Raw genomic sequence first — 27,500 nt, forward strand, 5'->3', positions numbered from 1 at the left:
TTCTGCTTTCCTGCCTCAGTCACACCCCGTCCCAAGAGCGCAAGATATTGCCATTTATTGCTGAATTTAATTTCATTTCTCCCCCTCACATCTCCCGCCCAATCAAACCGAAAGAGCAAGTTTTCGCTTGGTTCCTCTCCATAACAACAAACGGTCAATCGTTTTATGCCGACCATCAACATCATCATCACCAACAGCAGCAGCAGAAAGCTCTTTCCTTCATTCTAGCGCGGCCATTGCTCCACCTGTACGGCCTCGAGACCAGATCCGAGCGCGGTCCGCTCTCCTTCACCCACTTCGGGAACCGCGTTACATACGGAAAGCCAACGCGCGCCCCAAGCCGGCTTCGAATCTGGAGGAATGAACTCTGCCGACCGGGTTCAACCGGGCCAGCATCGATGTTGGTACCTTTGTACTACACACCTCTTCTGTGCTCCACGCGGTGCGTTGGTATGGAGGCATCGCGAGTAAGTTGCTACGTTGGAGCGCGTACGCGCCGCGCTACTTGGACGAATGATGCAAAGCTGAAGAAATTCGGCCAGTGTTAGTGAGGTTTGTGGCCCATCCTCAGTCAGATGTACGGGATTTGTTTGTTTCAATCTTTGTGTTCCTTCTCGATCTCTTCGAGAGCCGGCGACCGGCGGTGGCTCCATCCATCCATGCTTGCATTTGCCTACGTTGCCATGAAGAGAGACCTTCGTCTTGATCTTAGTAAGTTCCAAGTTTTTGGTGGAAGCTCTCCCACTCTGAGTTACCCTCCACGGGGATGACAATAAGCACAATAAGGTGCTGCATAGAGGTTGATTTGCGTGGGAAGTTTGTTTTGTTCTACAATGCAGCACATGTTTTTGTTTTGAACACAATCTTAATTTATGAAGTTCGTCTTTTTCGTTCGCTTTGTGCTGATTAATGTCTATCATATTGCAATGTTCCTTCTCATGCATTGGGTATTCTTGGTCCTTTTATCTTTTTCGTATTTTGACATAATCTTGTTCCATAAAATCTCATTGCATATAACATTGCAATAAAAATACCACTACATAGGTACAGGAAGAATAAAGAGGTTTTCGTGTACATGAAAGTTCAGATTTTCTCCGTTTTTTTATGAATGTTCCTATCTAAAAGCTCTAATATTTAATAATAATAATAATAATAATAATAATAATTTCCGAGGTCCATGGTATTGAAAACTGAAAATTCTTCAAAATAAATCAAGCTAATAAAAATGTGTTTCATGTTCGTTTCAAAAAAATCCATGCAAACTCATGGAAAATGGATAAGGCTCATTTTGATTAATTACCTTTGTTTGCAATTATGGCATTATAATTCTACCATCAGTTTCTCACGCATAATTGAATCATCGTTTGCCATAGAGTGGCATTTACCTGCTCATTTTCACTATTCCTCCACTTTTTCACTGCTTCACAACCGGTGACCGAAATGAGATGATTTCTCACCTGCTGAGTTCTATCCGTTGACCACAAAGTCAACAATAACAAACAACAACACGTAAAATCGCCCTCAGTGTTACGAACCCAAGCGTTCTCGATCATATCCCATTCTTGCACCGCTGCATCGCGGTGAGTGTCCTCCCGTTGAAGTCCCCAACTGCCAGGCTGCGGTGGCAGCAGTAACTCAACTCTTCGGGAGTGTCCTGTGCGCCAATGATTATTTTAGCATCTGCGGTCACCTCTGCAGCATGGCCAGGTGACTCTCTCTTTCTCCTGCTACTTGCGGTGGTGACTTGACTTCCCCGCCCAGCCCAGCTCCACCACCCACTATTCTTTGTCGCCATTCGTTCGTACGACGACGACGATGATGGTTCTGATTCTGCTGAGAGACCCGTTTGGTTTGCTGTTTGCTGCTGCCAGGAAGGCGCGCACGACCGTCAGCAAGAAGGGACCACAGCGACGACAACGGCGACGGCGACAGCGTTTTTCTTGAGCCTCTTCTCCACGGTTGACTGTGGCACCTTTAGTAATCATCTGAGCGCTCATTGTCGAGGTCACATACCTCGGGACTTGGGCCTGCTGGACCTCGTTTGCGGGACTGTTACGCCTCTATCATTAAAGGGCGGCGTGTGTGCGGCGGTCGCTGGACTAGTAGCTTGGTGCTTTTTTCCCATTTTTTGGCGTGTTTCGTTGACTTCCGTGAGGGACGGTGTCTGAGTGCTCCGTGGTGTGAGGTGCTCCAGCAACAAAAGCATCGTCAAATAGCTCATTTTCTTTTGATCGCATGATCTTAGATCCGGCCTTCCCGTTCCGGTGCGTTAAGTTTTAGAGTTAGCTCTGTTTCTGTTTTTTTTTGTGCCACGGATCAGTGGCTTGCTTTCGTGGTTTGTTTGTACTTGGTATGTTCGGAGTGGTTGTTTTTGTTCAATTATGTTGTACACTTTTTCGGCGATATTAAGTTATACTTCGAAGAAGGAATATCAAAAATCAGTAAGATTCCAACAAATTAGCATTAATTTGAAAAGTGAAATGCGTGGTGAAAAGAAAAAAAACCTGAAGATTAAGAAGATGGAGAAATATGAAAATACTGTTGGTGAAATAATTCTACATCAATGTGAATAAAAGGAAGAATGTTTATTATTATTCCCCGAGTGCTGCTAAAAAAATGGATAAATGAAAAATAATAACAAAATATCAGTTTAATATACAAGTACCCAAACCTCATGATAGGAAGATGTTTATCGAAGAATCAATGTGAGAAAAATGTATGATTGTAAAACCTATTGCTAATGGCACAGTGTTTATTATCCATATAAGTGCAGTGATAACAACGATTCTGTAATTAGTGATTAGTAATTACAATAATTAGTTTCATAATAAAGTGATTGCAGTTAACCGAAAGTGTAAATGAGAATTTCGAATACTTGCCTACTTTTTCTGATCCGATGTCCCCGAGAAGTGCACTTGAATTACAATCGAATGATAACTATTTTTCAAGTTGATTGGAAAAGGAAGGAAGGAAAAGCTTTTGAAACTATCTCTGCAGCATTGCTGAATTCAACTCTAATTGTATCGTATCCACCCGATATCTAAGGATTAGCAAAATGCCCAGCACAATAAGAGGTAAGTTTGTTATTTTATAATAATCGATAAACAAGATTTTTCAAAACGGCAAGAACTATTTTATGCCAAATTTTTACAGTTGAACATCACACTAAAAACACATTTATTCAACACTAATGTAGAAGTAATAATTTAGACACATATTAGAACGCTTAACCCTTATGCGGCCAACAAAAAAAACACACGTCGATGGCCGACAGGGTACCCGTGTTCCACTAAATTGATATTCTCATAACTTCAACAATTTTCAACCGATTTGGATAATTTTGACAGTTTTGGAAACAGAAACTCATATACTTTTTGCCTATTGTCAAGGTTTACAGCTTATGCCCATGGTCATACAAGAAATTTTTGAAGTAAGGCTTAAGAGTCTACACGTGTAACCAAAGGCCATTCAGCCAGTTTCAAATATGCTACAAGCTCTTTGCGCTTCTTAGAATTGAAGGTGTTTACAGTATATGCTTCGGGTAATGCAAAAATCCCTGAAATGAAGTCTTAGTCATCCGAGAAATCCCTGGAGTAAAGCTTAAAGATATACTCGCGTAACCAAAGGCCTATTATGCAAATTCAAACACGGTACATGCTCTTTGTGGTACTTAGCATAAAATGCGTTCACAGTATATGTTCCGAGTCATCCAAGAAATCTCTGGAGTAAGGCCTTAAGGTCTACACTCGTAACCATGAGTCTATGGACTTGTCTCAAAAGTGGTACATGCTCTTTGCGCATCTTTAAATCAAATGTGATTACTACATATGCTCTGCGCTATCGCAGAAATCTCTCAGATATGTCCTCTGGCGCCTTCATTGCATATGTTCATGGTCATCCAAGAAAACCCTGGAAAAGGCCTTTAGGTCTACACGCGTAACCAGAGATCTTTTAGATTGTTTCAAAACTGGTACATGCCCTTTGTGGTACATAGAATAGAACGCCTTTATTGCATATGTTCATGGTCATCCAAGAAAACCCTGGAAAAGGCCTTAAGATCTACACGCGTAACTAAAGAGGTTTCAGATTTTTTCAAAAGTGTTTCATGCCCTTTGTGGTACATAGAATAGATTGCGTCCATTGCATAGGTTCATGGTCATCCAAGAAAACCCTGGAATAGGACTTTAAATCTGCATGGGTACCCAGAGATCTTTTGGCTTGTTTCAAAAGTGGTACATGCCCTTTGTGGTACATAGAAAGGAATACGTCCATTGCATATGTTTATGGTCTTCCAAGAAAATGCTAAAATAGGCCTCAGGATCTTCACACGTAACCTTTCGGATTGTTTCAAAAGTGGCATATGCCCTTTTTAGTACATTGAATATACCGCTTTCATTGCATATGTTCATGGGTATCCAAGAGAACACTTGAACAATCAGCAAGAACTTCACGCGTAACCAGAGTTCCTTCGGCCTAGTTGAATAGTTATACATGCCTTTTATAGTACGTAGAATAGAATGCATCCATTTTCAATGTTCATGGTCATCCAAGAAAACCCTGAAGTAAGGCATAAGGATCTACACCAGAGATATATCAGCCTGTTTTAAATTTGGTACATGGCTTTGGGGCCCATGAATAAAATGCGTTCATGGCATATGCTAATGGTCATCCTAAAAATTTATGGAGTTAAACTTCTAGGCTTACACGAATATCTAGAGGGTCTTTAAGGTCACTTCTTACGGAATCCAAGTTTCAAAGTGCTCGCGTTTTCGGGGGCACACCACTCGATACGGAAGTAACGCACAACTGTCATTTTTATTATTTCACGCATGCTGCGACGCAGCAAAGCTAAATCAACAAAAAATACAGCCGCCTCCGTATCGATTGGTGTGCCCTGAAAACGCGAACACTTTGAAACTTGGATTCCGTGAATCAACCTTAATCTAATTTTAATATGGTACATGATCTTTGCGATATTAGCCCGTTTTTCCCTCACGTTCTCGGCGTGAAGTTGTATCGTTCCAATTTATTTAGAATTATTTATTTATATAGAAGGGGTCACACAACTTGTTTTTTCTTCAATAACTGCCTCCATTACAGAGGTTGATCCACCGACTATGAATCTATGGAGTTCGTAGACTACCTGGGGCCAACGACAACAACAAGAACTACTTGGAATATAATCATATATCAAGAAGGGGTCACAAAACTTTTTTATTCTTCAAACGCTGCCTTCGTTACCGAGGTCGATCCCCAGACCTTGACTCTATGGAGTTCGTAGACTACCTGGAGTCCTCGACAACAACAAGAACTACTTGGAATATACACATATACCAAGAAGGGGTCACGCTACTTGTTTATTCTTCGATAACTGCCTCCATTCCGTAGGATGATCCACAGATCTTGAATCTATGGAGTTCGTAGACTACCTGGAGCCCACGACAACAACAAGAACTACATGAAAAACAAACATATGCCAAGAAGGGGTCACAAAACATGTTTATTCTTCAATAACTGCCTCCATTACGGAGGTTGATCCACCGACCTTGAATCTATGAAGTTCGTAGACTACCTGGACCCCTTGACAGCAACAAAAACTATTTGGAAGACAAACATATACCAAGAAGGGGTCACACAACTTGTTTATTCTTAGATAACTGCCTCCATTACGGAGGTTGATCCACAGATCTTGACTCTATGGAGTTCGTAGACTACCTGGAGCCCACGACAACAACAAGAACTACTTTGAATACAAACATATACCAAGAAGGGGTCACGCAACTGGTTTATTCTTCGTTAACTGCCTCCATTACGGAGATTGATCCGAAGACCTTGACTGTATGGAGTTCGTAGACTACCTGGAATCAATGACAGCAACAAGAACTACTTGGAATGCAAACATGTTTTAAGAAAAGGTCATTGGATGACCCGAAACATATACTGTGAAAGCATTATATGCTAAGCACCATAAAAGCATGTACCGTTTTGAATTTACGATAGACCTTTGGTTACGTTAGCAGACCATAAGATCTTATTCCAGGGATTTTTGGGTGACTTAGGCCTTACTCCAGGGGTTTCTGGAGACCCTGGAGACCCTAAGAAGCGCAATAAGCATGATATATATTCGAAACTGGTTGATAGTCCTTCGGTTACGATGTGTAGACTCTTAAGTCTTACTTCAAAGATTTCTTGTATAACCATGGACAAAAGCTGTAAACCTTGACTATGGGCAAAAGTATATGAGTTTCTGTTTCTAAAACTGTCAAAACTATCTAAATCGGTTGAAAATTGTTAAAGTTATGAAAATATCAATTTAGTGGAACACGGGTACCCTGTCGGCCATCCACGTGGTAAAAAAATCAGATGCCCCTCCCCACGTCCCTCCTCACTGTATCAACGTGATTTTCTCACAGATGCTACATTTTATGGAGTTCTTAGATGTCACCGAGTTTCAGCTTTCAGCTATAAAAATTCATTGAAATATCACCACTTGAATTTGAAAAAGGAACACGGGTACCCCGTCGGCCGCATAAGGGTTAATGACTTATAACTTCGTAGCAGGAAACCTCCTAATGGAAAAGCGTGTAGAGATGTTCTCTTATTTTAATATTGCTACAATGTTCAAAAATACCTGCGCCCAGCATGTATCAAATGGAACCATGTTTCATCCATCCACTGGATCTATGTGTATTTATTTATTTATTATCAGACTAAGGCCGGAGTGGCCTTTGCAGTGCACAGAAGTCTTCTAAATTCAACTCGGTCCATGGCTACACGACGCCAACCATGCAGTCTGCGGAAGGTCCGCAAATCGTCATCGTGCACCTCGCCTTCTTGTTCCCATCGGATCAAGTCAAGAACTATTTTCACCGAATTTACGTCCGACATTCTGGCTACGTGCCCGGCCCACTGCAGTCTTCCGATTTTCGAGGTGTGAATGATCGAAAATCGGAAGACTGTTGATGACCGGAATCGGAAGACCGCCTCGATTTCGTCACCATCAATACAAGCTCGTGGTGGGTGGCATACGTTGTCCATTACCATTACCTTGCCATAACCCTCTGCTCGTTGCGAAAGGACTAGAGAATGCCCCTGGAACTCGAACTACGCAAATCACCCGATCCATCGTCGCCTTGATCAAGCGTATCAATTTATCCGGAAATCCGTGTTCGTGCATTAGCTACCACAGCTGTTCCCGATCAATTGTATCATATGCGGCTTTGAAATCGATGAATAGATGATAGAATGCCACCATGTATTCGAGGCATTTCTGCAATACCTGACGTACGGCGAACATCTGATCCGTGGTAGAGCGTTCATTCATAAATCCCGCCTGGTACTGCCCCACGAACTCTCTTGCGATTGGTGTTAGTCGGCGGCATAAAATTTGGGAGAGTACCTTGTAGGTAGCGTTCAGCAATGTGATTGCGCGGTAGTTGCTACAATCCAGCTTATCGCCCTTTTTGTAGATGGGACACACGACACCTTCCATCCACTCCTGCGACAGAACCTCATCCTCCCAAACATTGATAATTACCCAATGCAGCGCTCTAGTTAGTGCCTTACGTATTTAAAGAGCTATCCTGGTAGTTGGTCAACTCCATAGGCTTTGTTGTTTTTCAGCCGGCCGATCTGCTCCTGGATTTCCGGGAGATTCGGAGCCGGAAGTCGTTTGTCTTGCACGCGTGCTCCCAACTTTATTACCATACCGCCACCATTGTCTGCCACATCGCCATTCTCGTGCTCTTCGTAATGCTGCCGCCACCTTTCACCTCACGCTCGTTGAAAGAAGGTTCCCGTTTATGTCCTTACACATAACTTTCGTGCGTTATTAGCGCGGTACAGTTGATCCGTCTCTTCACGGTCTCGATCTTCCTGCAGACGCTTTTTCCTCCGAAAAATCGAGTTTCGTCTGTTCCGCGCCTGTTTGTATCGTGTCTCGTTCGTCCTCGTCGCATTCTTCTCCTCAACTAACTGCTCACAATCGCCGTCATACCAGTCGTTTCTCTGATTCGGGGGCACCGTGCCTAGTGCAGCGGTTGCGGTACTTCCAATGGCGGATCGAATATCTCTTCAGATATCTTCAAGTGACACTGCGCCTTTCTGCTCTTCCGTTGGGAGTGACACTTCCAGCTGCTGCGCGTAGTCTTGGGCTAGTCTACCGTCTTGTAGCCGCCCAATGTTAAGCCGCGGCGGACTACTCCGACGCGTGTTGTATACCATCAAAAGTTTTTAGCGCACACATACTGCAACGAGGTAGTGGTCGGATTCAATATTTGCGCTGCGGTAAGTGCGGACGTTCGTGATGCCGGAGAACAATTTACCGTCGATTAGAACGTGATCGATTTGGTTTTTCGTTTCATGATTAGGTGATTTCCATGTGGCCTTGTGGATATTCCTGCGGGGGAAGAAAGTGCTTCGGACTATCATTCCGCGGGAGGCTGCAAAGTTTATGCATCGTTGGCCGTTGTCGTTCGATACGGTATGCAGACTATCCGGTCCGATGGCTGGTCTTCCTCTTTTCCTACCTCCGATGACGATTTTGACGCCCCGCAGTGGGCATCCAGCTCTGCCGTAATCTGAAAAAGTGACGTATACGCCATTTTCCAAAAATGGTGTTGACGAGTACTACTCATCGAGCTCTTTCACAGAAAAATGGAAAACATGCATGTTGTAAAATGACTGTTACGTCACTTTTCCAGATTACGGCAGAGCTGTCCTACGCTTCTTTCTCGTCGTCGGGTCTCCTTTCGTGTGGGCAGTGCATGTCGTTTAGGTGCTCCATGGTTATATGCTGCTATAGCGGCCCGCGGTTTGTTTCACGGTCAGTTGCACCTACCAGAATCTCGTCGATTACGATGAGGAACAGTAAGGGTGATAGAATACATTCTTGCCTCACACCAGCCACAACCCGGATGGGGTCAGACAAGATTAGAGTAAGGTTTCGGACCCGTGTTCTAAATATGGCAACGATTATCCTTTCACTCCATAAGCGCAGAGTGTGCCTGGGCGCTTAGTAGGAAGCCAACTCCGCGATGTCAGGGAGCGTGTTCACCTCTTAAACCAGAGTATAGCAGAACTTGTCCCGACGGCGTTCTGTGTTCTCCAAAGTTTGGCCAACGGACTTCACTCAGTCTCATGATCTCAAGCTTCATGCGGCGTGCCTCATTGGCAAGTTGTGCCATTTTACCCTGCTGCCATTTTAACCTGCTTCGCGCTAAGAGTCGTTGCCGTAAAATCAGTCCGTATTCTTTCATTATCGGATTCTCGAAAAAATTGATGTTTCGGGAACAGTAGGTTCCTAAGCAGCACAACTTGTTTCACTACTGAACATTTCACTGTGTTGCAACTGTTCGGAAAGAAACAATCTAGTTAGTTAGTTAAAATTCATTTATTTTCCATTTTTTTTGCCGTACACATAATTTTTATAGCATTTCAAGTGTTTGGTCTCTTGGCCCTTCATCTTTAGTTTATTTTCTAATTTTAATTGTTTTAATTTTAATTTATAAAAGTTTATCTATGTTTTCAAGGTAGCCTAAAAGAGGCATCGGTTGATTTTTAAAATTTGATAACCTAACTACTATTTACAATAATAATTTGATAACCTAGATTGGAACAAACGCCCTAACAGCAGCTTGGTCCGAAGATAAGCGACGAACACTAAACCGATCTTTACACTCACCAAAGCGTTCTTGTAGTGTTTCAATACCGGCCAGACGGTGGACCTCAGAAGTTCGTGTCCTGGGAGGGGTGTTGAGGATCATCCTCAGGAATTTGTTCTGCATTCTTTGGAGTTTGAGGTGATGGGTTTTAGCGCAGCTCTCCTGAACCGGCATGCCGTATTCGATCACAGGGAGGATAATTTGCTAGTAGACAGCAAGCTTATTTTTCAGGGACAAATACGACCGGCGGTTGATCAAAGGGTGTTACGTTTGATTTGTTCAATATTATAAGATGCATTATGTCTTTAAAACATGTTAAACTACAATTCTCGCGCTTAGTTTCATAGGGGCGTAACTGTATTGATCGATTTCTCTTCGTCGATGTTTTCTTTTTATTATTGTACCGAATTGCGCTAGTTTGTCGATGATTTAATGGTTTGGTATGATAAAGGATGATTGTATCTTGGACCAGAATCAATAATCACGGTTGTAGCTTTTGAAACAATTGACTTATTAACAATATATAAAATCGATTAAGAGAAATCGATCAATACAGTTACGCCCCTATGAAACTAAGCGCGAGAATTAAGAAAATCATTATACCACTCATCGCCATCAAAATCGCAACCGTTTCTTCACCGTGTATCACCAAAAAATGAACCGCCAATTTGAATGCAGCTTTGCACTGCACACCTCTGCTGACACTGAATAACATCGGTTATTCCTGCGCGATTGGTACCGCTAACCGGCTTCATACCGCCATCGCGTCGTCGGAAAAAGTTTTCTGGCAAACGCACGAGGTGCAAAAAGTGCTTTAGCAAGCGAGTGGCGAAAAGTGATTCGGAAGGAGTGCGGCGCAGATCCCGACCGCTAGGAAAAGCACTAGCGCAGATCCAGACCGCCAGAAAGAGCACTCGCGCAAATCCCGACCGCTAGGAAACGCACTCAGAGGTAAGGAACAAGCGTCGTGCTAGAGGAATTATGCTAACCTCAATCCCTTGAAACAGATTCGGGCGTTTGCTTCGTAAAAACGTATGAAAACCACCCCTTCTTCCGTTCGGCAGAAGCAATCTTCCATCCATTCCGGTGGACCAAAGCCGCCAAGAGCATTCGTCGATCTGAACAGGTTTCAGCGGACAGAAGGTAAATAGAACTCTAATGGATTCTGGGGAATAAGACTCTAACATCAAGCCAATTCGCAATAGAACTCCATTCCGAAGATTGGACGAAGACGGTTCCCGTGACACAGCAAACGACGACGACCTATCGCATTGGAGGTGTAATAATTTAGGCCGGCCTAACATCCTGAAGGATGCCAGCCGGCGGTAACGTGGTCGATGATAGATAAATAATCCGTCTGTACGCTTTAGCTCTCGATTCAAGACTGTCTTTATTTTACATTTTGTTTTATAAAGAAATCTTACATCTACCTCCCACGATACATAAGCATACTTAAAGATAAACGTTTTTTTTTTGTTTACCTCCCTTCGGGTATGCTTCTGCCTGTTTCGGTTCGCCGCGACAGGCAGACAGCATTATTTCCAGTGCATTTTATTAGTCAGGCGGCGCAACCGCTTTGGTCCCTTTCGTTGATACCATTAGTTTCAGGGTGAGAGTGGTGAATCACCACATTACTCCCCCATTAACGAAAAAAAACGTTTTTCTTTAAGTGTATAATCTTAGGTTTACACTGATCATAATACAAAAAACTAAATTTTTATGTTCAATATGGGTCATTCCGCGCCAAGTGACCGAGAAAAAGTGAAAACTTGCAGGTGAATACTATGAATTCCAACCAAAATAGGTGTATCTACTTACTTTGGGCCCACATTTCGAAAAAGCATCTGATCCGACCGTTTGAGCCGCCCCTCCGGTCAAACACTCCTCCCTGTTTTTGAAGATTTTTAAAAACATGCCATTTTCAATAATCGATATCTCCGCCCCTGATAAAGCTACAAAAAACGTTAGTACCAGTTTTCCGCTTGAAATTTTGTGTAGATTTTACAAAAAATATTTCAGATGCAAAGCAGTGTTGCCAACTACATTATTTTTATAAAAAAAAATAAAAAAATGCATTTTTCTCAAAATACGTATAAATATTTTTTTGATTTCTCAGCGGATTTGAGTTTATCAGGCAATTTCCTGTCAGGAACACCTATCGTTACAAAGTAAAATGAGCAGTTGCTGAGTTATGACGGTTTTAGTTAGGCATAATCGAAGGTTTTCATTCAGCATATCGTTCAATTCTTTCTGTAAAGGTAAACAACTATGATAATGTAGTTTTTATTAGTTTTATTCGAATAATTCACAAAAAAAACATATTTTGCAGCACATAATGCTTTTGAGGCCAGTGATGCCAGATTTCCACTAAATATGTTTAAATGGTTTAAAGTTATTTTGCAATTCCTGTTCATAATACCTGGTTTACAGTTCGTCTTTGATTTATAAAACGGCCTACTTTTCCATACCAACGAAATGGGTGATTTAATGACCATTATGCAACTCAAATGGGTTGCATAAATTTCATTAAAGCACTCATTTGGGTGCTGTAATGACAAACCAACATTAGGACAGTAGTTACATGACTACATTTTGCTCAATTAGCTCTGCTGGTGGGCTTCAAAGGTTCAGTTTCAATTGATCTTTAAACGAGGGAAATGCTTTGATTCCATTAACTTCAAGTTTCAAGAGAGATCAAGTTTTGCTCCCGTAAACATCAGTTTGAAGTACTCGTGGATTACACATACACATACTGTATGAGTGCTTGCTGCTCCTGCTACAACGCATTCGAGCGGCCGATGTTCGGCGAATTTGATAAATCCAATCTCGTAAAAACAAATTTTTCCTTAAAGAGGGCAATATTTCAGACAGTTTCGCTAGAACCAAACGCTTCTGCTTCTGCACCCGTTTTCCTCCTTCACGTACGCTTTTGTACTCTTTTTTCCCTGCCAGTTCCTTGTACGATTTCTTGTTGGAAGTGATTACCCCTCTTAAGATTGGGGCAGCACAAAATACCTTTTATGTCAACGCATTTTTTCATGTTCCTTACTAAGCGTTCTGAGCACTGAAATTCGTCTGAATATAATAAAATTTTGATAATTGTTTCTGAACATAAATTTATAATCAATAAGAGCTGGCCCATAAACCACGCTACATTTTCGAACCCCATCTTCTTTAATTCCTTAGTACAGAGGTTCCCAAACTTTTTGGATATACTAGGTGGGTCTAGCAGAATCCAATATTGTTTGCGACACACAAGGTGCAAAATGAATTGATTTTAGAAATTTAATAAAAAGTGAGTTATATTGAGCAAATCATAATAAATTACTTTATATTCCTTCATTGATTGGATTTGTATTGGTATTAGATTGGATTGGATTTAGATTTGGATTGAATTTCAAACGATTTGGATTAGTTTTGTATTGGATTGAATTTGGATAGGGGTTGGATCAGCTTTGGATTGGATTAGATTTGGATCTGAATTGGATCAGATTTTGATTGGATTTAGATTGGATTAGATTTAGATTGAATTTGGATCTGATTTGAATTGAATTTGTATATGATTTGACTGGATTTTGATTTGCTTTGGTTTGAATTTGGTTTAGATACGGATTGGATTTCGAATAGATTTTTCAATTGAATTTATATTGTTTTTGGATTGTACATGGATTTTGACAACCAGCTCAGTTCAGCATTCATATTTTCACCTGTTTTGGATACCTAAAGAAGGCTACTTCTAAAAATTTGTTGTTCTTCAGTCATTCGTTTATTAGTATTCCAAATCTAATCATTACTTATAAGATTCAAATCTAAAAGCTGGTATACATTTTTAGGACAAAAAAGGGACTCAAGTATGAATCAAGAGTTGTCTTTCGCGGCTTTTCAATGATCATCCCGCGACTGCCCTGGGGGTCGATAAGTGTTTTTGACAGGAAATTGCCTGATAAACTCAATTCCGCTGAGAAATTAAAAAAAATATACGTATTTTGATAATTTTTGATTTTTAATGATTTGTTTAATTGATTTTTTAGAAAAATAATGTAGTTGGCAACACTGCTTTGCATTTGAAATATTTTTTGTAAAATCTTCACAAAATTCCAAGCGGAAAACTGGTACTGACGTTTTTTGTACCTTTATTAGGGGCGGAGATATCGATTATTGAAAATGGCATGATTTTAAAAATCTTCAAAAACAGGGAGGAGTGTTTTGCCGGAGGGCGGCTCATATGGTCGGATCAAATGCTTTTTCTAAATGTGGGCCCAAAGTAAGTAGATACACCTGATTTGGTTGGAATTCATAGTATTCACCTGCAAGTTCACTTTTTCTCGGTCACTTGGCGCGGAATGACCCAAATAAGATTTACTAAAGCTGCCATATCTCAGCAACGGCGCATTTTACTTTGTATCGATAAGTGTTTCCGACTGGAAAAAGTCTGTTAAGCTCGAATCCGTTGAGAAATCGAAGAAAAAAATATACGTATTTTGAGAAAAATGCTTTTTTATTATTTTGTGAGAAAAATAATATAGTTGGCAACACTGCTCAGCATTTCAGTATTTTTTCTAAAAACTTCATCAAATTTCAAGCGGAAAACTGGTATTAAAGTTTCTTGTAGCTTTATCGGAGGCAAAGATATCGATATTTGAAAATAGCATGTTTTTTAAAATCTCCAAAAACAGTGAGGGGTTTTTTGGTCGAAGGGCAGTTCAATCACCATGGTCATATGGTTATTCAAAATAATGGACCAAAATTAATATGTGCTAGGCATTTTCATTATTTTTAAATAGGTTAATTGCGCGTGCTCGGTCACTTGGCACGGAATGACCCATGGGTCATTCCGCGCCAAGTGACCGAGAAAATGAAAACTTGCAGGTGAATACTATGAATTCCAACCAAAATAGGTGTATCTACTTACTTTGGGCCCACATTTCGAAAAAGCATCTGATCCGACCGTTTGAGCCGCCCTCCGGTCAAACACTCCTCCCTGTTTTGAAGATTTTTAAAAACATGTCATTTTCAATAATCGATATCTCCGCCCTGATAAAACTACAAAAAACGTAAGTAGCAGGTTTCCGCTTGAAATTTTGTGTAGATTTTACAAAAAATATTTCAGATGCAGAACAGTGTTGCCAACTACATTATTTTTATAAAAAAATTAAAAAATAGCATTTTTCTCAAAATACGTATAAATATTTTTTTGATTTCTCAGCGGATTTGAGTTTATCAGGCAATTTCCTGTCAGGAACACCTATCGTTACAAAGTAAAATGAGCAGTTGCTGAGTTATGACGGTTTTAGTTAGGCATAATCGAAGGTTTTAATTCAGCATATCGTTCAATTCGTTCTGTAAAGGTAAACAACTATGATAATGTAGTTTTTATTAGTTTTATTCGAATAATTCACAAAAAAAAAACATATTTTTGCAGCACATAATGCTTTTGAGGCCAGTGATGCCAGATTTCCACTAAATATGTTTAAATGGTTTAAAGTTATTTTTGCAATTCCTGTTCATAATACCTGGTTTACAGTTCGTCTTTGATTTATAAAACGGCCTACTTTTCCATACCAACGAAATGGGTGATTTAATGACCATTATGCAACTCAAATGGGTTGCATAAATTTCATTAAAGCACTCATTTGGGTGCTGTAATGACAAACCAACATTAGGACAGTAGTTACATGACTACATTTTGCTCAATTAGCTCTGCTGGTGGGCTTCAAAGGTTCAGTTTCAATTGATCTTTAAACGAGGGAAATGCTTTGATTCCATTAACTTCAAGTTTCAAGAGAGATCAAGTTTTGCTCCCGTAAACATCAGTTTGAAGTACTCGTGGATTACACATACACATACTGTATGAGTGCTTGCTGCTCCTGCTACAACGCATTCGAGCGGCCGATGTTCGGCGAATTTGATAAATCCAATCTCGAAAAAACAAATTTTTCCTTAAAGAGGGCAATATATCAGTCAGATTCGCTAGATCCAAATGCTTCTGCTTCTGCACCCGTTTTCCTCCTTCACGCACGCTTTTGTACTCTTTTTTCCCTGAACTTTTTGTACGATTTCTTGTTGGAGGGGATTACCCCTCTTAAGATTGGGGCAGCACAAAATACCTTTTGTGTCAACGCATTTTTTCATGTTCCTTACTAAGCGTTCTGAGCACTGAAATTCGTCTGAATATAATAAAATTTTGATAATTATTTCTGAACATAAATTTATAATGAATAAGGGGTGGCCCATAAACCACGCTACATTTTCGAACCCCATCTTCTTTAATTCCTTAGTACAGAGGTTCCCAAACTTTTTGAATATGCTAGGTGGGTCTAGCAGAATCCAATATTGTTTGCGACCCACAAGGTGCAAAATGAATTGATTTTTAGAAATTTAATAAAAAGTGAGTTATATTGAGCAAATCATAATAAATTACTTTATATTCCTTCATTGATTGGATTTGGATTGGTATTAGATTGGATTGGATTTAGATTTGGATTGAATTTCAAACGATTTGGATTAGTTTTGTATTGGATTGAATTTGGATAGGGGTTGGATCAGCTTTGGATTGGATTAGATTTGGATCTGAATTGGATCAGATTTTGATTGGATTTAGATTGGATTAGATTTAGATTGAATTTGGATCTGATTTGAATTGAATTTGTATATGATTTGACTGGATTTTGATTTGCTTTGGTTTGAATTTGGTTTAGATACGGATTGGATTTCGAATAGATTTTTCAATTGAATTTATATTGTTTTTGGATTGTACATGGATTTTGACAACCAGCTCAGTTCAGCATTCATATTTTCACCTGTTTTGGATACCTAAAGAAGGCTACTTCTAAAAATTTGTTGTTCTTCAGTCATTCGTTTATTAGTATTCCAAATCTAATCATTACTTATAAGATTCAAATCTAAAAGCTGGTATACATTTTTAGGACAAAAAAGGGACTCAAGTATGAATCAAGACTTGTATTTCGCGGCATATCAATGATTATCCCGCGACTGCCCTGGGGGTCGATAAGTGTTTTTGACAGGAAATTGCCTGATAAACTCAAATCCGCTGAGAAATTAAAAAAATATATGTATACGTATTTTGATAATTTTTTATTTTTAATGATTTGTTTAATTGATTTTTTAGAAAAATAATGTAGTTGGCAACACTGCTTTGCATCTGAAATATTTTTTGTAAAATCTTCACAAAATTCCAAGCGGAAAACTGGTACGACGTTTTTTGTACCTTTACTAAGGGCGGAGATATCGATTATTGAAAATGGCATGATTTTAAAAATCTTCAAAAACAGGGAGGAGTGTTTGGCCGGAGGGGCGGCTCATACGGTCGGATCAAATGCTTTTTCTAAATGTGGGCCCAAAGTAAGTAGATACACCTGATTTGGTTGGAATTCATAGTATTCACCTGCAAGTTCACTTTTTCTCGGTCACTTGGCGCGGAATGACCCAAATAAGATTTACTAAAGCTGCCATATCTCAGCAACGGCGCATTTTACTTTGTATCGATAAGTGTTTCCGACTGGAAAAAGTCTGTTAAGCTCGAATCCGTTGAGAAATCGAAGAAAAAAATATACGTATTTTGAGAAAAATGCTTTTTTATTATTTTGTTAGAAAAATAATATAGTTGGCAACACTGCTCAGCATTTAAAGTATTTTTTCAATAAAACTTAATCAAATTTCAAGCGGAAAACTGGTATTAAAGTTTCTTGTAGCTTTATCGGGGGCTAAGATATCGATATTTGAAAATAGCATGTTTTAAAAAATCTCCAAAAACAGGGAGGGATTTTTTGATCGAAGGGGCGGTTCAATCACCATGGTCATATGGTTATTTAAAATAATGGATCAAAATTAATATGTGCTAGGTATTTTTCATTATTTTTAAATAGGTTAATTGCACGTGCTCGGTCACTTGGCACGGAATGACCCATATAAAATTTTGATTTACAATTTGTGTTTTATTAACGTTTCATGAATACTCCTTGTAATACATTTTGAACTTCCTTATACTTTTACTATTATATTATTTATTGTTAACCGTTTTGATCGCCTTTTGAAATGATTCAATTTAATGTCTTCTACTTTTTTCTATTTTTTTTCACAATTCTTGTTTAATATTATATTGTCGTATAATTATGGGCCTCGTAGTGCAGGTCCCTCTTCCCCCAACATTTTGGTTTGAGGCATGAAGCAATAAATGCGGAAAACCAAATATGTTTTATGTATAAACGTGATCCTATCTCCCCAGAAATATGATTTAATACGAGATCTGATATGTTTTCTGATATGATACTTTTCCTTATATTGGAATAATAAAATAATCCTATGAATGTGCTATGGGCTCTAACCACTGGCACAATAAATGGATCATAAAAAAAATGTGCTATGGGATCTAACCACTGGCACTTTTGCTTTGGGCTCGGACCTCTGGCTCTCTGGCTCTGGATTCCGACCTCTGGCTTTAAATAATGGAGCATGAATGAATCTGCTATGGGATCTAACCACTGGCACTTTTGCTCAATATAATATTCCTTCTTGAAATTAAAATACCATATCAGATCATATAAAATGTGAGACAAAATTAATAGTGTTTCCTTTTATTCAGAGGAAATGAGTTTCACGTTCACATGCTCATTTAAATGATATTTCTATGCACTCAAGGAAGAGAAAAATACGACGATATAGATGCCTAAAATTTGTCTCTTTCTAACTGCATTGTTATTAGGTAGCAAATATGTGAAATGTATTCGTGATGTATTCGTTTTCAAAAATAATTTGGTTGTGCACCTGTTTCGAATACTAAAAATATTATGTTCTATTAATTTTTTTTGATGCACTTCCCTTTCCGAATATGTTGATCCTTATTTAATCACTTGTTCTTCTGTTGTTTCGTAAAGGTTATCAGATGGATTGTGTATTTTGTTTTAGTATCTCGTATAACTCCAATCTCATTAAATATTAACAAATTGAAAAAAAAAATCAAAGCAAAAGTTTTCATTTTACAATTTATAATGAATACTTTTTGATAAATAAACGTGATCCTCTCTTTCCAAAAAAAACATGAGAAAATAAAATAATTTTAATACACGATCTGATATGTCATATTCATTGTGTATATTTGCATAAAAAAATGATCCTCGTATACGAACGTGCTGTGGGCTCTAACCACTTGAATTTTTGCTCGGACCTCTGGCTCATTGGCTCTGGATTCCGACCACTGGCATAATAAATGGATCTTTAAAAATGGCTCAGTATTCTGACCTCTGGTTCGTAGCTCTGGGTTCAGACGTCTGGCCAAAAAAATAATGGATAAAATTGACACCTTTGTAAGGTACTTCATTTCCGTCTACGGAGGCACCCCGCAGGGCGCTGCAGGAAAGAAGTAGGGTCACCAATAACTTTTTCAACTCATTGAAAAATCACCGAGCCCTGTCAACCCATTTTAATCGAATGTGAATGAACATAGCATATCAGATATATTTCGAACTCAAAACGTTAATTTTTTTTTTTTTTTGAAGTGATTTTCACGTTTACTGTATAAATGATATTTATACGCATTAAAAAAAACAAAGTAAATAAAATGAAAATATCGGTTCGTGTCATTAACTTACATGCACGAGGATGTTATCGTCGTTGACCTGCCGCGATGTTGAGAGACCTCCACGTGGTGATTGATGTTGATGTGTTTTGGATTCAGATGTTGACAAATTCCTGAGTGCTGCTGAACTGGTGTAATACTGGCGAAAGCTGCTCGTCTGGGTTTCAACACCAACATTGTCACAGGACTTGTTGCTGCAGATTTTCAAGGTGCTTCACTGTCATTTCAAGATATTAGCCTTCTCCAAATTGAATGATGAGCTGCGTCTTCCTTCATTGCGACCAACATCAGGGGTTTTCACCTCATTGAAACTTGTGGAAATTCAGATCTCGGCGACGTTTTTTCCAAGATCGGTTTATTACGTCCTCGGTTATCACTGGGACGTTCAATCATTTTAGAATTACACACTACACACCATAGGCAAAATACGTGGATCGTCGATTAGTCTTTTCTAAGATTTCACTGTTTTTACTGACTTTTACGTGCAAACATTGTTTCAAGCACTTTTTTTTCACATGCAAAAAAAAATGCCTGTACCACTAGGGTACTTTTCCGCTGCCACCAATGTAATAATTTAGGCCGGCCTAACATCCTGGATGCCAGCCGGCGGTAACGTGGTCGATGATAGATAAATAATCCGTCTGTACGCTTTAGCTCTCGATTCAAGACTGTCTTTATTTTACATTTTGTTTTATAAAGAAATCTTACATCTACCTCCCACGATACATAAGCATACTTAAAGATAAACGTTTTTTTGTTTACCTCCTTCGGGTATGCTTCTGCCTGTTTCGGTTCGCCGCGACAGGCAGACAGCATTATTTCCAGTGCATTTTATTAGTCAGGCGGTGCAACCGCTTTGGTCCCTTTCGTTGATACCATTAGTTTCAGGGTGAGAGTGGTGAATCACCACAAAGGCCATCGTTTCAGTCTAAAGGCATCTTGGCAGCGCAAAAATCACCCCACTGATTTGGTAAGTGCCTCTAAAACAATGTGCGAACAGTCGTTTAACGGTGGACATACATCCACAGGGTTTTTGTGCCGGATTTTGTTTTTGTGCTGGACTTTGTTTTTGTGCCGGATCCAATTCGTCAGCCGTCGGTGCGCGATCGATGCTGTTTGGCTGGAGGAAAGGGGCGTGCTAGCCTCGGCGAGGGCATCGTAGCCATCGGTGGAGACCGGCTTCGAAATCGTCGAGTGGTGTGGACTGGTACAAGATTTGTGACTGTGGTGTACGGAGACATCGGAGACTGCCTCGGAGGGACCCCATCCAGCAACCCGGTCGTACTGGACGGCCAGAGAGGTCTCCAGCAGAGGAGTAGCGTCGGTGTGAACATCGGGAGCGGCATGCGAGATTCGCGGCGGCGAGATGATCGCAGCACAGGCGAAACGTAGGGGGACGCCCCGTTAGGTGGTACCGTGAGTACTGAACAAATTAGTTTGTAAGATGGAAGAAGTAGAGAAGAAGAAGTAAGACGAAGAGAGTAGGGATGAGAAGGTAGTAAGAGGAAGATTAGGGCAAATGCCCCAAATATATGTATTAATTTGTCTTGTTGGTGCTTTAGCCCTCCAGTTTTGTTTGATTTGTGATCCGCTTTGGTAGTTCTGCTCTACCCGCTACCGGAAGCTCGCAATAAGGGTACAGCAGTTTCAACAAGACGTTACACTTTGTGACCGTCTTATCAACCTGTTGCCTGAAAATAAGCTTGCTGTCGAGGGTCAAGCCAAGGTAGTCGGCCTCATTGACCCATTCCACAGTCGTGTCATTGATGATGATTTTGCAGTCCTCAGCCGGAACAAGCCTGGGGGATTTCGAGTGGGGGAAGATGATGGTCTGGGTCTTCGCCGCGTTAATACAGATCCTTCAGCTGGTGAAATAATCTGTCAGGGCATCCAGGCCTCGTTGGATTTTTGCCACTAGCGCTCGTATGAATCGTCCCTTGTAGACGATAGAGGTGTCATCTGCGAATTGACAAAGTGTCGCCTTCTTGAGGTTCTGGCATGTCGGAGGTGAACAGGTTGAACAGGTAGACGGTGGTAAATTGCTTTTTCAAACAGCTTGGATAACCCTGAGAGAAGACTGATGGGACGTTAGCTTTTTGGAGTGGAAGGATCCTTCCCAGGCTGATGGGAATGACTTTCGCAGACTTCCATGATGATGGGAAGTAGCTGAGTCGCATACACTGATTGAAGATCAGCGAAAGGTGCTCAAAGAATGGAGCACTCATGTGTTTGAGCTCGAGATTTAGGATGCTGTCGAAGCCTGGGGCCTTTTACCCGTAATGCTGGGTAGACACCTTTACGTGTTGTGTTACGGGGTAAGATCTACTACGGTTACATTGCCAGCTACAGGCAAATCCTGACCCAACGAATACCTTCCTCATTATCCAACTCCGTGGTACTTATGAGGGTGTCGCTAAGTCGGTGGCCTCTCGTTAAGAAAGTACTTCATCAATACTTCCTTCCTCTCCTTAGTAACGGTGAAGATGGGCGTGGCCAGGAGTAGTAATCATCATGCTTTTGTTATTTTTGTTTAAGACTGGAATGAAGGACTACTCCCCTTCTTGATTTCTGATAGCATAAGGATTTTAAAAGTAAAACATGAGTATGACTAGTGTCCAATTTACGAATAACACCGTAACAATGCTAATGCTGTCGAAGCCTGGGGCCTTCATGCTTTTTGATGATTTAATATGTCAGTTCGCCAGCTGAGATCTCCAACTCCTCAGAAAAGTCGTTTGGAGTCAGATGGATGTTATTCGCAAGCTCGCTAACGGTTGCTTCATGTGGACTGATGATGTTCTGTCCAAGATTGTGTGAGCTGACGAAATGGCGACCTATTTCGGCTGCCTTCTGCAGGAGTTATCAAATCCTTAGAGTCATTGTTTCTGAGGTCCACCATTCTGGATGGGATAATTTTAGTCATGCGATTGCACCGGGTCTTAAGCGCAGGCAGCCCAGTACGTTCTGCTCGCGGGCTAGAGAGAGCGCCACCTGGGTGGCAGCAGGCGGCAGGCGATGTTTCACCGCAAAGCGATTGCCACTCCTCCACATCTGGAGCTTGTTCCATCAAACCTCACCAGCCTAAAAACCGGAATTAATGCGCTTGCCTTGGGCTTCAGGTGAGTTTCGGTGATGAAAGCCTTCTCCTGGAAGAAAGCGCTGAGCTCGACGATTTTGATCTTGAGCGATCAAGCATTCCAATTTACCAGACCCAACCTAGTAGCCATTTTCAATTACGAAAAGGCCCAGAGTGTAAATATGGTCGAACAGGGATTTGCAGCTTCGAAGCCGAGCCACAAGTTGGCTGAATATCGGAGCCAGCTGCTCCGGGGAGTAGAGCGGAGCGGAATCATTCAGGGGTAGAGGGTGCTCGCTCATCTTGCTGTTGGCGGAATCCTGGGGGAGGGAGCGGCGGCCATTCGCTGATGAACGGGCTGGATGTTGCTTTGCTTGGTTTGACTTCCGGTGGGACCGAGGCAGCAGCAGCTGCGAGTCTTCTTTGCAGTTGCAGCGGTGGAAGGACCGGGATCGGCCGTCGTGGAAGCGGGATTGTCGGGAAGTTTTGTTCGTCGAGCAATGGAGGCGAGCTTCGGGCTGGACGATTTTTTGTGGAAGCTTTCTTGCGGATTTCGCAGAACTCCGCGCGTTTCGGGCAGGCCTTCGTGGTGGCCCGATGCTTTTCACCACAGTTGGGGTCAGCCTCTTCCATTTGCTCGCCGCCGGGTGCATCGTGCGTTCATGAAGCAGCTCCGCATGCCATGACCGTAGCAGAGACAGTTCATGCACTGCGTGACGTCACGATGCACGGGCTTGTACTTTTTCCACTCGACGACAGTGCTGTTGATGGCCTTGATTTGCTTGAGGTCCTTCATCATGGTAGTACCGTGCTCCCGGTGCACAAGGTAGAACTGATCACGGTAGGCTCGGGAAGTGTCATGCCGGCGGATTTTGTAAATGTTGGTCGGCTTCAGACCACTTTCCTCCAGAGTTTCCTTCAGCTCCCTTTCGTCCACTTCGTCGAGCAGCACGACTTTGATGGGTTTGCTGCCGGGAACATCGTGGGTGTAAAACTAGAACCGTTTCGCATTCAGGCACTCCAGCACCTTGTTGAAGTGAGAGCTTCCCTCGGTCATTAACTTCACACCTTCGACACACAGTCGAAAGGTGGACTTCAGGGCGATCAGTTTCCGGAGGTCGAGGCGAAGGTCCAACGGGTCTCCTTTCACGAAAATCGGCGGGCACTTCTCCTTCCGCTCTGGTGATTTATCGTGGAACAGAGGCTGTTGCTTCTTCCGTTTGATACCCAGCAGATTACCAGCGTCACTCCTTGAGCGAGGAGTACTTGTTGCTCAAGAGAAGATTTTCACTTCTCTCGTCGGAAGCAACCTCCTTCGATGGACGCTTTCGCGTTCTATTCGCGACCGAATTGGCCGCGGTATCTCCCATGACGGGTCCGGGAAAAAATAACGCCAACGCGACGAAGCGAAAACGTAAACACAGCGAACGAGCGAGAAAACAAAAATTGGAAAAATGCGCGAGCAAAAAGCACGTCTGTAATGCTGCTGTCACAAACTGGAATGAAAAATTTCAGTTCAGAAAAAAATGTTTGCGTATGTGCCATCAAATGTAACTCACTTGCAATCTAAAAAGCGCAAGGGGTGGAGCCTGCGGAAACATGCATCGATTGCAGTAAAATTGCAATAATGTTGCAAAATACTACAGCGGAAACAAATAAAATAAAAATATAAAACTGGATTCGATTTATGGATCTTGTGATTAATAGCGGTCCACTCTAACACAGCACCATTCAACACTTCGATGGGACTGCATGTTAACTCACCATAAAAACCATACATTATGAAGTTTTGTACTTGGGTTGATTGTTACTTGATTGCACCATCACCGGAATAAATCGTGAATTGTCAAAACGTTGAACGGTGCTCAATGAAACATGAAGATAAACTCAACTTATCTGTAGCTTAATTTGAACAAACAACTCAATTTTGAAAGACGCATTGAAGTTACATGGCAAAAAATATGCAACTTGATGATTTTGTTTCGTGTATGCAACATGCAGTGCAGTATTCTTTGGTTGTTTGTTTCCAAATGCCAAACGCGTACTGCATTGCAATGTTAATGAAACATTGATCACAATTCGAACGTTTTTGACATCTTGATGCAACTTTTTCGTGCTTTGATGTTTTTCCAATGTCTTCAATGCACAAGCTCTGGTCTTATTCTCTAAAGACATTACAACTTCACTTCTGGCAGATGAATGTTTTAACGCATTTAACCGCATAAAAACAAAACGATTTTAGCTCAAGATTTTGATAAAAAGTAATTAATAACAAGGGGGAGGGCCCTCCTTAGCCGTGCGGTAAGACGCGCGGCTACAAAGCAAGACCATGCTGAGGGTAGCTGGGTTCGCCTCCCGGTGGCGGTCTTGGCAATTTTCGGATTGAAAATTGTCTCGTCTCCCCTGGGAATAAAAGTATCTTCGTGTTATCCTCATGATATACGAATGCAAAAATGGTAGCTTGGCTAAGAAACGTCGCGATTAATAAATGTGGAAGTGCTGAATGGACATTAAGCTGCGAGGCGGCTCTGTCCCAGTGTGGGGATGAAATGCCCAATAAGAAGAAGAAGAAAAAGAATTAATAACAAAAATCAAAAATTAAATCCTGATTTACGTCAAAAAGGATTTTCAGGGACTGGTTTACAATATTGTTAACAATATTATTTAATTTTAAATAGGTCACAATCGTTTGAAAAGCATCACTTACTAGAAACTTATGGAGTGTTATGTTACAAACAAACATTTATTATACCCACTTCAACCCGCCTGTTCAAAATACCGATACAGCAAATCTACAGTGCTTTGAGAATAGGTCAGATAATGCTAACTGCCAAAATGTTTGTTCACTTTTTTGTACAAATTCACACACGTACAGACATCTCTGGGACTTTTGTCAAAAGTTCGGTTTTGAGTGATCTAAAACCATAAAACTATCTACTTTAGCCACTCAGCTATTACAAATCTCCACCCCTTTATTCAAAACTCACTCCTCAGAGGCCCCACCCCCGATGACTCAATTCATCATATTTCTTTTCTACGCTACGCACTCGAACGCAATGCCTTCGCTACCAGGCTCGCAGGTTCGCGAACAGGTAGCCTCAGCCAAAAGTGCGTGCCTTCCTGAAAAAGTGCGTAGACAAGGCAAACACAATTCGGCACACCTTCTTCCTTCCGCGCTCTCCGTTGCAAGGCAAGAATACCAAAGCAATATCATCAGCGTCTCGGTCGCATAAATTCGCTTCTATTTCCTATGCGCATATAGAAACCGGCTATTCTTTGCTTCCCTCCTCTCTCGCTATTCGCAATCAAACATTCCGCTTTCGATCGATCTTCTCGTCTAGCCTTGCGTATAGTTTTCTTCATATTTTTTCCGGCATGCCTCTCACGCACCATCTTGCAGCCAAAAAAAGCGAAAAGAAACAACGGAACGGACCAAAAACCATTCGTCTCGTCTAGCTGTGCGTCTTCTGTAGCTGGGTGCGTAAAGTGCGTTCGTTGGCCTTTCGCGACTTTCGAGCCTAGCAGCCGGTGTCAATGAACTCGCGCTCGCCGCGGCTCTACGTTTGTTTGAATTTTCGGCACTTAACGCATAGCCATGTTTGCCCAAGTAGCTATGCTCGTCCCCTCTCAACCACCTCGCCCAGTCAACGATCGATGACGGCTGGCAATGGTAACTCAAGCTCTTCTGGTTTTAGAATCCCAAACCGGTGCGTGAGTTACCACGACGAATAGAGGATTCGTTCCTGCCGCTGTTAATTAGCTCATTATAATAACCACACCATAGCAAACGGACCACTGAATCACTGGCAAAGGAAGCGAACGTGGTTCCCTCCCAGGGGTTGGGGTTGGACGGACACGCACTTTCTTTGTTTGGGCTTTCGATGAATAATCTCGGATTGATTGAGTGGTTTTTCACACGATGATGTCAGAAATAGATTCTGGAAGACGATGATGATTCTGCATTGCGTACGATCACGAAATTCTATGATATTCTAATTTGGGCCGTGAATGTGTGAGACATGGATAAACATTGGTAATAATGTCGTTGACCCGTTTGGATGCAAGACAACTTCGTATGCTGAACACTGATGGCATAAATCTGTATCTATGTCGATGATCGTGTTATGACATGGGATGATTTTTTTAAAGCTCAAGGCTTTAAGGCCCGCTTGGTATTATGAAATGAACTTACCTTTCGTTTGTCCATAACAGGGTATATTAGAATTTCTGGAGCAAATACTAAAATTATGGACACAACTATTTAGAATCCCAACCAACTGCTTTTGTAAAGCTCCAACTGCTGGATATTGTAACGCATCGTTCGCTGTGATCATCATTCGATACAGTTGACAACCGTGATCAAAATTTGGTGACACGAAGTAGTGATCAGAGTTATTGTTCGGACCTCTGAATGTGCGCATATCGATAACACCCGAGAAATGTCGCCCATCTACTAAAATTTGGTCCATCTAGCTAGATGCAAGTCGTTGTCATTGGTGGCGGAGTGAAGGCTACCTACCGATTATGGGACAGAAAATTCCTTTCCGAGCGTTTGCGCCTCCGATAGCAATTTCCACATCATGCTTTAGGCTCGCTCCATAGGCTTTATCAAGATATCCGTAAAACGTGTCCTTGACGTCCGTCGTCGGATTTATCGTTTGTCAGTGCGTATATGTTGATCAGGCTATAATTGAAGAATTTTACCCGTATCCTCAACTCTCAAATATGTTCGCTAATGGGTTTTCACCTTACTTCTCGCCTCATCTGCCTGCTTGCCCATCACTACGAAACCAACTCCATGCTCTGCTTTTTATTTCACCGCTGTAATAGATCTTCTTCTTCTTCTTGTTGGCATAACATCCTCACACTGGGACATTGCCGCCTCGAAGCTTAGTGTCATTCAGCATTTCCACAGTTATTAACTGCAAGGTTTCTAAGCCAAGTTACCATTTTTGCATTCGTATATCATGAGGCTAACACAATGATACTTCTATGCCCAGGGAAGTCGAGACAATTTCCAATCCGAAAATTGCTAGACCGGCACCGGGGATCGAACCTAGCCACGCTCAGCATAGTCTTGCTTTGTAGCCGCGCGTCTTGCCGCATGGCTAAGAAGGGCCCCCGCTGTAATAGATGTTATATTTAAATACAGTGTTGGTCGTGGGAT

General features: G+C 41.4%; 1 long non-coding RNA gene across 1 annotated transcript; it reads left to right on the top strand.

Annotated features, from left to right (window-relative positions):
- The first annotated feature begins 10,382 nt into the window (after nucleotides 1–10,382).
- On the top strand, nucleotides 10,383–20,785 carry LOC134217209 (uncharacterized). The gene is made up of 5 exons (XR_009980945.1): nucleotides 10,383–10,613; nucleotides 10,670–10,805; nucleotides 10,868–10,939; nucleotides 20,172–20,227; nucleotides 20,286–20,785. It is a non-coding gene; the product is annotated as an uncharacterized LOC134217209 (long non-coding RNA).
- Nucleotides 20,786–27,500: the final 6,715 nt, after the last annotated feature.

This window comes from Armigeres subalbatus, chromosome 2 (assembly GCF_024139115.2).
Source record: "Armigeres subalbatus isolate Guangzhou_Male chromosome 2, GZ_Asu_2, whole genome shotgun sequence".
NCBI classification, from domain to species: domain Eukaryota; kingdom Metazoa; phylum Arthropoda; class Insecta; order Diptera; family Culicidae; genus Armigeres; species Armigeres subalbatus.